The sequence below is a fragment of the Phasianus colchicus genome, chromosome 5, assembly GCF_987193195.1.
Source record: "Phasianus colchicus chromosome 5, bPhaCol1.hap1.1, whole genome shotgun sequence".
Lineage (NCBI taxonomy): Eukaryota > Metazoa > Chordata > Aves > Galliformes > Phasianidae > Phasianus > Phasianus colchicus.
The window spans coordinates 23,132,408-23,144,998 of NC_143440.1; the positions used below are offsets into that span (position 1 = coordinate 23,132,408).

A 12,591-nucleotide genomic window follows, 5' to 3' on the forward strand; every position below is an offset into this window, starting at 1 on the left:
CCTGAAAGAAATTGAATTTTGATACTAAGAGATCTTTAACCAGAGCCTTTCAAAATAGCGTATGCTCTTCTCATCCTTGTGTCAATTGGAGACATTTAATTTATTCACCTATGCTCCTACATCTGATGGGTATTTGACTCTTTTTTTTTTTTTTTTTCGTTTCCCTTTGTAAGAGATTAGAGCTTCTGATTGATTGTTATTATTATTATTATTATTATTAGTGAATAAATTGCATTCTGGAAGTTAATATACCAAAGTCTCCATGTAGGCAGAGTGAGTTACATCTATGTAGGGCAGCAAGCACTACCTAGTTTGAAGTGGTTTGGGGTGCAGAATGTCTTTTGGGTAAGGAAGCTCTGGAGTCTGCAGAGGTGTGGAGCTTTTGGTGTGTTGTGGTCAGCTCTCTCCTGTCTGGTTCAGTTGTTGCTATGGTAGAGACAGCCTGTGAGAAATGAGTTGGTGAGTATGGGCAAGTCATATGAATCACTGCATTTGACAGCAGGTTGGGAATAAAGCATGTTTTGAGGTTAATTCTTGCTTCAGTTTACTGTGGCAGCAGTGCAGTTTTCTCTGTGCCTTGTCTGGAGTGAAAGTCAGACATTTAGTCATCAAAGTAATCAACATTTAATTGTAAATACAAGTTAAGGTAGAGTTTTGGCAGGCTTAGTCCTGCATTCTCAAACAGAATGAAGGGTGGTCCTGTGTGGAGCCAGGAGTTGGACTCAATGATCCTTATGGGCCTCCTGCAGCTTGGGGTGTTCTTGTATATCTGCTTTTGATTGCCCCCTTCCAGCCTTCTCTTGGATAGCAGTTTTGTCTGATTCTGCCCAAACTGTGACAGCTGTCTTTTGCAAAATGTTCCATCTGCACTGCTGTTTATGGTAGCCTGGAAGATGATGTGCTTGCTCTCTCTGCTCTTCCTCTGTTTTAAACCAAATGTTCTTTCTGTGAATGTATTCCCTTTGCAGAGGGTATCAAAGCCTCCATAAATGATGCTGTGTGGCACTGTCAGTTGAGGTTTCTGTTAGGGCCACTGAGGCTGGAAGAAGCAGAGATGTTTTGATTTGAGTGTAAAGCTTGTCCTGACACTACTGATACAGTTTAGTATCTTTGTTGCCCAAATGAAAATGACTTACCTGCAGAGGTGATGGTGAATAGGCACCTTTATCAAAACCTGAATCTTCTGTGTTTTTTTTTCTTATGTCTGCTCATTTTATTTTTTGTTGCTTTTTGTTGTTCCTCCTTGCCTTTCCTCTCACCACAACCTTGTGCCAAATCTACTATCAAATCCTCCTCTTAAAACAATTAATCTTTAAAGCATCAGCCATAAGGAAGGACATTTCTTCTGAGGATTCTTCAGTTTGCTGTGTTACCTTATTGTCATTGGATGTGATGTTGAGAAAGGCATTGAAGTTCTGCTTTCCCAAGGGTGAAGGCCCACATGATGACTTGATTAAAATTTGAAAGACGGTGACTTAATCTGCTGCTGCTAACACCCCAGTTCCCGTTCATTTCAGAGAATGTGAAAGTGTCAGTTTAAATTCAGATCTATATAGTAGTTCACAAATAACCCCCAAAGCACAAGTTTAGAAAGGCAAGTTAAGTTACTGTTTTAGAATGTCCTCTGTTTTTAGACACTATAATCCAGCCAAATCTTCTCTCTTTCAACTGTTTTCTTTTTCTTTTTCTCTTCCACAGAGATTAATGGGAAGGAAAAGTGGGTAAAGAGGGAACCCAGAGGAGCCTGGCACCCAGCAGTGAAGGTTAGTAGAGAGCTGCGTGAGCTGTCCCATCACAAGAAGGTTTGTTTTGGCTAATTAAAAGCATCCAACTGTCTCTAGGAGACCTTAGCCCTCTGCAGGAGCCAAACGGCTTGATTTAAGTCATGTCACAGTTCAGGGAAGAGCCTTGTGAGCATCTTAAAACTATTGCTTTGTTCACTAATATGAGCGGTTGGGGGGTTTGGTCTATGGCTTTTCTGGTTTGTGCTGCGAGGTGGCAAGGACTGCTTAGAACAACAGTGTGTAATGAGACAGAGCTGAGCCCTGGGGCAAATGAAGCTGTGATTTCTAAACCTGTAAAAACTCAGGAGAGCATGCATTAATGCCGTAGCTTTCAGTCCTAGCTTCTAGTAAGCAGATAGGGGCCATTATACCCCTGTGAGCAGAACTAGGGATGAGGAGGAATATCTCTGTAAAATCTTGGAGAAGAACAAGCATGGTGACTGGTTTAAAAACAAGCAAACAAAAACCCTCTCACATAAGCAAGATGTTTCTGCCCTAGAATGTGAGACTTCATCCAGCATGAGGATTTGAGTCCTCTTAGTGCTGACGCGGGCATTAGCCAGCGGTGTGTCCTGCTGCTAGGCTGAGTGTTTCTTGAAGTCAAGGAATTTATGATGACTATTTTGGCTGTAAAGCTTTTTGTGTTACAAAAAAAGAAATTGTGCTGTGTGTGTTCTGTAGTAGCTGGTAGAGATGGATGGGTGTGAGTAAGCTGTCTTGCTGATGGTACCTTTGAGAGTCCAGACTGATGGATCTTACAAATACTTAGTGGCAATTTGTTATTCTCTCTCCAGTGGAGTTAGCTCTGTATAAGACTGAGAGGTCTGCCAGAGACCTTCACAGCACGTGAAGCTGCACATCCAAGCTAAGTGCTCAGAGCAGATCTAGTGGATGATGCTTTGCTTTTCTGTATTTGCAGTCTTGCCTGTCCTAGCCCAGCCAATGTCACCACAGCTAGCATAGCTCCATCAGCAGTTTTTCCTTCAGGATTTCCTAACTGTGGCCAGGAACATGCAGCCGCTGTGCTCTGGCGTGTCTGTGTTGTGATACAGATGAATGTGGTTGGATGATGTGTAAACACTGCTGCATGTTCTGATGCTGAATGTGTGCAAGCTGTTTGCACAGCGTTACTCATTTATCCCCCTAGTCTTTTCCATGCTCTCTGCAAACTCTGCTGCCTCTCTATCTCCCCTGATAAGCGGGTGTGTGATCTGAGATGGAGCTAGCAACCAGAGCTGAAGGTGGGCGGGAGTCCCGCATGCATAGTTTGGGGGCAGCTTGGTTTCTTTTCTGATAAGCCTGTGCCTCTTGCGGCAGTGCTGTGCGCGCTCCTCTTAAACTGTAATCATAATCCTCTTTACAGCAGGCGCTGCTATCCCCACAGGAAGCATTAGCAATATCACAAAGTGTGGAGACTTCATTGTTTTCCCCTAATCTGTGAAGGGAGCTGAGACAAGACAGAGGAAACTTTAACCTATTCTGTGCTTCGGTGGTAAATAATTGTCTTTTTACTGGCTGGAAGAATGGAGGAAGCCTCTTAATATAGATAAAGTAAGTGCAAGGCTCGCAGGCTTATCATGCTCTGTGGAATTCAGGAAAGGACATGTCCTTGAATTCGCCTATCTGCCATGCCCCATTTTTTGTGTTTGGGAGAAATGAGTATATTAAAGCTGCCCTAAGTGACTGCTGGATGTAAGGCACCTCTTGCCAGGAAACGCCATAGCTACTCTTTTGTTTGAGGACCCTGAACAAAAGGCTTTGGATGCTTAATAATGTGCAAATTTGGGTGGGTGGGAAATAGAGAAGGTTAATAGGGCAGACTGACAGAGGAGGAGCTGAGCTTGGGAGAGGAGGAGAGGGAGAGGAATGCCGAGGACATGGCAGCACGCACAGGGAGATAGAACAGGAGCAGCAGCTCTTTCTTGTCGTGCTAAAGTTAATGTGGTCACCACTGGAAATTTTGGGGTAAGTGTAATCTGTCCTCTGAAATAGCGGGACTGCCAGCCACGGGGTGTGAGAGGCCGCAGTGTGGCTCCACATCAGCTGTGGGTGCGCAAGGCTGTGCTGAGAGCTGCCAAGAGCACATCTGTCATATGGGGAGCTGGCTGTGACCGTGTGTGTGGGTGGGAATTCACTTTGGGTCATTGCTTTACGTTCAGCGAACTCCTCTTTGCAAACTGCCTGCCATAAAATCTGTCGTGTCACGCTTGGCTGTGTGCCGTGGGGCAGGCAGTGAGGGGGGCCTGGGAGTTGCTCGTGGTATGCGGTGTCTGTGAAAGTTCTGTAATCAAACCACCACAACAGGAGCAAAGAAGCAAAAGCCTCTCAAAACTGGCATGAGATAAAGATCTGGAGAATTTGCTTTTTATTTTTCTCGAGAGTCCCTGGAGATGACTTCTTTTAAGGGAAAAAATGTAGCTTTCAAGGTCGAGCCTTTTTTCCCTCTTTTTCTCCGGACTTCAAAGGCAGCTGAGAGCTTCTTAGGAATGTTACATCTACGTGGAGCGACCATGAATTGGAAGAAGGACACTTCTTCCTCTTCCAAGTGTCCAAAGTTTCTGCCTAAATTACCTTAAGAGTGCAGTAAACAAGACCAGACCTCAGTGGGCATGGGTGGCACCACATAGCAGAGGGCTGAAAGCTGGCAGTGGGGAGTGGTTTTATGCAAAGGCCTTCGGTTGTGATGCGGGCTTTATTTTCCTGATACCTTAACAGAAAACCTTTTAATGTCTGTGCCTTGAAATAACATTGATTCTGAAATTGAAACTGAAGAAATTGACTGAAATGTAAACTTGTAATGCCTGCCTGCCCATCCTCGAACTCTTAGCTTTGGCTACTTCTGTAGCTGCTGACACACGCTCTTTTTTCTTTTTATTGAACTGCTTATCCTTTTTCCTTTTAATCTTAATCTGTGTATATCAAACAGTGAAATCAACCAGTTTTGCTTCCTGACTTTAATGTCAAACTACTGTTCCTTCCTCGTGTTATCCAAACCCTCCTGGCAGTGAAGCGGCTTTGGGTTGAATGCCTGACATAGAGGACAAAACAGGTTGGAACAGGGGTTAGAACTTTGGAACTAATTTAACACAGCTCCACTGGTAATGAGTGCAGACTTCTTGCTGATTGTGGTAGAAAGCTGATGAGTAGCACTGATGAGAGCACTTGGAAATCTCTGCAGTAAAACGTATGGACACAATCTGGTCTCAAGCAGTCATTCATATCTGCCTCTTTACATCTCAAAAGTGTAACTCAACTGCAAATGGCTTTTGCACCAATTATTTCACTCTTCCTTTTGAATAGATCCGGGAGGGGAGCTGTTGTTTATCCCATTTCTCCTGTGCAGCTAAAGCTCAGTTTGTGCTGAAGTTGTTTCCTCTGTGCTTGCCATATTAAGACCAAGGTGTGAGATGTGAGATTTGTTGCATGGGTACCCAGGCTGACAATGACAGTTGTCTCACTGCAAGTTGGGTGAGTGTAGTTCATTTTGTGTGTTTTTCTTTTCAACTAGGCTTCTTAAATGACGAAGAGCAATATTTAAGCTTCCGAGTAAATAAGCAGAGCACCCTGGCTTCATCTTGGCTAATCTATTTAACCTTCATCAGCCCAAATATTTACTTTAGGCATTGAATATCCGGGCAGGGTAATTTTGATGCTAAAACTCACGCACTGAGAATGCTGTAGATTGACTAATCCTGCAAAATTCCAGAAATCCCTGTATGTGTAAATAAACTTCCTATGTGAAGGATTATAACTAAATAAATGCCATGAATTCAGATCAGCAGGGCAGAAGTGTAGAAGTTGGCTCTCTTGTGTCTGCTTGCTTCTGTATTTATTTATTTTTAATAAGGATATTCATCTTAGCCTAAATAGATGAAGAAAACTGCATATACTGAAGCAGAGTGCTGTCATATGTTTCGGGGAGGAAATTTACCACTCTGCCTTTTTGTTAGCAACCTTTCTTTTTCAGATTTGTCAGCTTGATTTGCCCGGTCTGGGATTTTTTTTTAATTCTTTTTTTTTTTTTTTTTTTGAGGGGGATGGGTAGGGATGACATTTCTGGTGAATGTGTTCTGGAGGTCAATTGGCCAATATAAAGAGTTGATGAAACTGCTTTGTTGAAGATCCAAACACTGTAGCCCTGTTGCTGAAGATCCATTTCCCCATGCTCCGGTTGCTGAGCTGAGGTCTCAGCATCTGAAATTGCAGCAGCAACGTTGGCACCTCTGGAAGACTGATCTGTTGTGTTTTCTGCAGGGAGGCCCCGTTGTAAACCCGTTGGTGTGGGTATGGTGTAAGCAACCTCCTGAGCCATTTGGCTTCTCTCCTATTACTGTATTAATCATCTGTTCTTTGTGAGACTTGTTTCAAGTACAGACTTATCTGGGATCCTTATCTCAGGGGTGTTCTGTTAGTACCCCTTGATGTTGCCCTCTCTGTTATTTGAGATGGTTCCAGAGATGAGAAGGCTGTAAACACCTGGGGGAGAAGGATTAGTGTCCCTGTTGTAAAGGGAGTAACAAAGAAAAAGAGCATAAAATTAGAGATGTAAAATCAAAACTGTCTCTAGAGAACTTCCCAGCGGTGTTGTTCACTGAGTTCATGGAAAGCAAATGTGTTCTGCCATCAGAGAGTTTTGAGAATTGTATGCAAAAATAACGCAGGAGACCATGGCTGGAGGGAGTTGTTTTCTGCAGGCAGAGAAGGGTCCCAGCCAATCTTACTCACTCCTTTCTTTTTGTGAGATAGAAAACTAGAAGGAAGAATTGCCTGACTGCAGTTTCAGGAAGGTGTCTAGTCAGAAACCTGTGCCACGTATGGCCACTTGGTCCTGGCAGATGATGCTCCCTGCTTGAAAGGGACCAGCAGGAGAAGAATTTAACTTATTTTACTTGCCAGCGTGCTGTGTAGGCAAACTTCCCCTCTATCCCATGTTGCATTAGTCAGTCCTTCTAACACTCAGTCTGAGGAAGAATCACTGCAGCTAGGCAGCTAATCTCATTTCTGTCCTGAGATAAGATTGTTATCGGAGTAATTGTCTGTTTTCTCCCTCTCCTGAGTCTAATCAGTGTGGATTGTGCCAGTACCTCCTGGAGCAGAGCAACTCAGATGCTGATTGCCCTCAAAAGAAATAAAATGTTCAGTGTATATTTAACATAAACTTAGTTTTGTTAGATGTTCGTGGGGAGAATCGTCTGGAAATAACTTGCTCAGGCATGTCTTGCCTATTTCACAGTAATATATTTTGTTCTGGTTTAAATTTTTAAGCTAAGGCAGGCAAGTTCATGTAGTGCACGCTGTGGTGAGGCTTTCAAAAGACAGAGCTGCGCACCAGGGAAGCTGGTACTTTCCCAAGCCCTGGGATAAAGCAAGTTCATGTCTGCAGAGAATGCATACTCTCAGATGTTGGTGTTCTGGACAACAAATAATTCTGAACAATTAGTATTTTTTTCCTTATTTCAAAGCAAATTGTGGCGGTGGGTGGATTTTGCTGGTGGGGATGAAGGAGGCTCAAAGATATTAATTTTTCATGTATCTTTCAAGTTGGGACTAGAGCTTGTCTCTTGATGTGTCGACCCAAGGAAGCACACTGTTTGGTCTCCTTTTAGTCGTGTGCGAACTATGCATAATGAAGCACTTTGGTAAGATACAGAAGTGCTATGTGCTCCCCCTGCTTTATGGATGAGAAAGCTGAGACACAGAGGCACCACGGGCTGCCATGGGAATTGCCAAGGCAGAGCTGCATGCAGCGAGATCAGGAATTCTGCACCAGAGCCAGCAAAGCTAGCAGTAACTCCTGATCCCATGTCGACGCTGCCATTTCCCAGCTCCAAATCCAGCCCAGTGCAGAAAGCAAAACATGTTTTGTGTCCAGTGGTGTTGCAGTTACAGAGACGATGTCTGTCTCAATCAACCTTGTACCTCTGGATAGCTTAACGAAGCTCTAGCTTTTGTGTGATACCTACAGCAAGCTTTAAGGGCAAGAGTGCAACACTGAAGAGAGTGCTCATAGCTGCTGACCTGTATGCCTCTTGTGTGAGAGCCTGTGAGACTCAATCCACTCAATCAGGTTAAAAAGACTGAATGAAAAGAACGCTTTAGGTACATGTGGATGTCATCTTGGGACCTTGAAATAAATCTGTATGGCCACAGCTGCCTCAAACCTAATGTGTGCTTGTTAAGCGTACTGTGGGTACTCTCTGAAACTTTCACGATGTAGTTTGGCTGTTTCCATTAGACCTAAAATCATTAATTGCAATGGTAGCTTCATGGCTGCAGTGCCTCTTATAGAAGGAACCATAACCACTTTACATTTGCTGGATGACTTGACTGTTATTGCTCTCCTCTTTACAAAATGAGAAACAGAAATACACAGAGAGGGGAAGAGAAGTGTAAAGGTATATAGAAGCTATTTTTACTCTTGACTGTACCTCACTGAGGAGATGGTGGAACTGATGTTTAGAAATCTGCTGTTGGGACTGAAATCATGCAGCTGCATCTGGCTGGCTAATAAACAGAGCTGCAGGTAGGTAGGTTGCAGTATCCACTTAGCTGCAGATGTGAGTGTCCAGCAGTAGAGCTTAGGGTCCAGAAGACTCCTTGGTATGATTGTGGCCTCATGCATAGGGATGTAATGCTGCCTCACCAGCCCTGTCTCCACCTTGTATGGCTTTGTGTGGCTATTTTTGAGGTTTGGTTTCTCTTTTTCACTTGAAGTATATTTTTGTTAGTCTTTGGTCCTTTAATAGGCCCCGTGTTATCAGGCATCATGGCTATACGTATATTAAATGTTCTCCGTTATCTGAGTTAAAGTCAGCGTTCACTCTTTGTGAGCAATTCATATTTCAGAACCTTGTCTCCAGCTGTTTTTTCTGTAATGATACTGAGGCCAGTGCTGTAACTCACTTTGCTGCTTCTGCTGGTATAGCACTTCTGAGCCATCCCCAGTTGCAGCGCTGATGGTGTACATTAAGGAGCTGTTGGCTGATTTACGGAAAACATGCTTTTGGAGGCTAGGAGCAGCCTATTCTTCCTCTGGCAGCAGCAGTCCCTGCCAGCTTTCCTTCCCCAGTGTTAGCTCTGTGTTTCCCCCAGCACATGATACCCTCATGGGTTTGCTCCCTTGTCTCATGTGGCTCATGGTTGCACCCACCCTATTTAATGCTACCCTCCAGGTTGTCACCCATGGTACCGTGGCTCTGATGCTATTTTGAAGCTGCAGCTTAAATATCCCTTTAATAATCCCTGCATGTTCTACCTAGGACTTACCTACTTATTTGCACAGTGGTGTATCACAGTTACTCCTTAAAAAATTACCCTTTAAGTCTGAATCCTGTCCTGGTCTAACCTCCCTTTGCAGTATCCTGCACCAAGAAGGTGCAGGGCTTTTTAGGTGCTCTGTGTGGGATGGTGGGATGCTGAGTGCTTGGGTTCATCACCAACAAGAGCAGGACCCTATAAACTGAGCGTTCTCTGGTAAGGGGGGCCTACTGTGTAAATTTATGAAAGTGTACCATTAATCCAAACATGAGTGAAGTAAGTGTAGCACGAACTTATCTCAAGTTACTATTACTGTTTCTGCCAGCTACCATAAAAAGCTTTTCTAGACTCTATTAGCAAGTGAACAGAAGGGATGTCACAGAGTTGTCAGCTTGATCTCACCACGTCAGGAGCACATGACACGACTGTGGCATTCCTGTACCCAAGTTGTTGTAAGTGTGGGTCTCTCCCATGCATTCTCTGGCTGCAGAGCCTTCTTTCAGTAGCAGCTGGAGCTGTTAAAAATAATTGAGTATTGGCCATAAACTAGTTCTGCTCAGCCATAGCAATGGCCACACATAGTGCTAATGGAGGTCATCAGTCTTGTTAAATGATAATTTTAAGACAGATTGTGGAAAGGTTTATCAGCAAGGCCAAGAAGTAAGCCAAGTGCAAAGCACGATGCCACATAGCAGTAAGTCATAGATATTTTACTTGTAACTTCTTAGGCATATTGTAAGAAGACTTTCCTCATGTTATGGGGCTTCAGTTATCTATGACAGTGATCTTTATTCAGTTGGATTAATCTACAGAAACTCTGTACAAAGTATGGACACGTTTACATATATACACCATTTAAATTAAGATCATGCAGGCTTGTAATGTGGTGGAGGAAATCCAGCTGATCTCAATGAGAGCCAAGAAAGGCATCAGCCTGCTTTTGAAAGAAAACTTAGACAGAAAGGACTTAGGGAATATGGAGATGTCCATTGTGAAACTCACCTCTTGCATACAAATGTAAAAACAAGGAGAAAGCAGAGAATTTTCTAACTGCAAGGAAAAATCAACACCGCATGAGAAAGAGCAGTGAAGAAGAAACTGTTCAGGTGATCTGGGGATCCAGGATCTCCTTGAAGGAAGGTGTTAACTTTCTGGTTGCTTTCTGGTGTCAATTCCATTTTAGGGTATGGATGGCTTGCTTCTAGCCTTGTTTCCAATCAAACATATAATATTTTATATATTTCCATTTGGGTTGTGCCTTTGGGAATTTCTCAGGTGACGGATCCGAGAGAACTTTCCTTTTCTCTACTGAAAGTTATGAAGGAATCTAGTTTCTTTTTCTTCACAAGATTCATTTTCCTTCTGGTGGTTCGGGTCTGTCAATAGTATAATGCTGGTATTGATGCATGGCAATGTCCATATTTTAAGAACCATAGTTCTTCACTGCTTGTTTATAGTGAAAGTGCTGTCCACTTCCATTCTATTCCAAGAAATCTATAGTAGAGAAAGTCTAGACAGACTTTCCTACCTATATGCTTTTGCAAGTGGAAGTGTGATGGTGACCGTTATATTTAGGACTGGTACTTTCCCAGCCCTGTGAATTCATCATTCTGACCCAGAAGCTCCCCAAGAACCTTCCAGTGAAGGTCCTGGTCAGCAGGTTGCTCCTGCCTTTTCTCTGTGGTGTATCTTCAGCTCTTGTTGCATTTGATGAGATTGGTACCTGAACAAGGGCTGTGGTTGCCCCATCCAGTAATAAAGACTGACAGCTAGCTGGCTTCCTGATGGCTTTTTGCTTTGTATTTGCTGCCGCTTCCATCATTAACAGCACTAAAGTAGCATGGGGTGAAAATCAGCACTAATTTGGGAGCTTGATTGCCTCTGTAATAAGCTTCTGTGTTATTCTTTGGCAAGAGCAGCAGCTAATATAAATTTTTTGCTGTCACTTCTGGATGGGCCGTGTAACAGCATCAAAGTTAATCCCTCAAAATTGTGTTCCCTTGTAAATCTCTCTTCACGGATGAAGTGGGTGCAATTAGGCAGAGAGGTCCAGAAGTGTTGGAACAAAATAAAAAATAATTAAAGCTCTGAAGGACAAAATCAGTCTGCCTGTGCATTACAGAATGGTGCAGTATCTTCTTGCCAGTCAGCTCCAGAGAACACTCATTGCTCACAGTGTTCCTGGGACTTGTTTGGCAATTGCAATATATTCTGAGCTGACCACACGGAAGTTCATCTTTTTGTAAGTACAAGGCAGGGGGTCCTAGGAGTTACTTGAAGCTGCTTGTGTCAGTTCTCTCTTACTACTTTACTTTCAAGTACACACAGAATATTTAATATCGTTATTCCTGCCTGAGCCCTGGGAAATCAGAAGAAGATCATCAAGAGTCTGGTAATAGGCTAACAAAATCCCCAGCATATTTAATTAGAGATTATTCTTTTGATGTTTGGGTTTATTTTGATGCTTGTTTTTTATCAGGTTACTCTTGGGTAACCTTCTGTACACTGAACAACTTCCCTACTTTCATGAAAGTCAAAGGATTGTCAAGGTTTGAATATACTAGCATGATTAAATTACTTTCATTGTTAAGTTTTAATGCTAATATTTTGGTGGATAGGGTAGAGAAAGTGGAAATACTACCTCCGTTGTGACAATCTGAGGACTGAAGGATGGCTGATTTTCTATGCTCGTTTTATAGCCCAGCTTAAAACCAGAGCCTGTTGAGAGTCCATGCTTGTTTCCGTCTATATGGGGATGATAACAAGTAACTCAGTTCCTGTTGCCCCCTTGGTGCAAACCCTAACAATATATGAAAACAAGATGCATTGCTATTCTCACGGAACACAAACTATCCTTTCAACCTCGCTCTCTGTCTTTCTCTTGGGAAACTGAACAAGTGTTACAAAGTCTACCCTGAGAACCTTCCCTGAGGTGCAGGTTATGCAGCCAGGAGCCAGACGAGGAGCTGAGCCAGAGGGGTAGGAAAACGAAGGCTAAGAATGCACTGATGTTGGGTTTTCTTGGTGTGACAAAAAGGATATTTTTGTCTGTGTATGCAAGAACTGGAATAAGTCACTAAATGGATTTTAACTACAATGGTAGTTTTGGTCTGTGTTTTGAGCTTAGAGATGGACAAAGAATGCAATGCAGCATCTTGTTTTAAAATGTGTGACCAACCAGCAAGAGCCAGTGTGTGCTGGAGTCTGCAGGACAGAAAGCCTTGGCAAGCTTGAAAACAATGAATTATAGTTGATAGCTGATGCTGAAATATGTATGGTGTTAACCACGGGAATCACAGGAATGGTTTGCTTCCTCCTGATGTACCAGAGCTACTCATGGTGTACTCCAGGCTGCTGCTTGGGGTGGCAGAGAGAATTCAGCTGTGCTGCACACCAAATGGAGTGGTGAATAGCTGCTGTATGCAGAATCCATCATCTCTTGTGAGGGATGAGGTTGTGAAGTAGCTGACTTCTGAAAAAAAAGCTTTCTGCATATACTTTTTCCCACCCAACAACAAAGGTCTTGTTTGGGAATGCTTTTTGGCTGTAG

At 43.2% G+C, this 12,591-nt stretch overlaps 1 protein-coding gene across 8 annotated transcripts in view; it reads left to right on the forward strand.

The window, feature by feature from the left end:
* Positions 1-12,591, forward strand: part of TSPAN18 (tetraspanin 18) — a 108,519-nt gene that overhangs the window by 18,183 nt on the left and 77,745 nt on the right. For 5 of the 8 annotated variants that reach the window (XM_090140828.1, XM_090140829.1, XM_031593373.2 and 2 more), the window contains exon 2: positions 1,699-1,763. The exons of 1 other annotated variant lie outside the window; for it this stretch is intronic. The gene's annotated coding sequence lies outside the window, so the exon portion shown is untranslated. Of the gene's footprint in view, positions 1-1,698; positions 1,803-3,291; positions 3,750-12,591 lie in introns of those variants that run through there. 2 more of the 8 variants (XM_090140831.1, XM_031593375.2) reach the window with 2 other exon arrangements.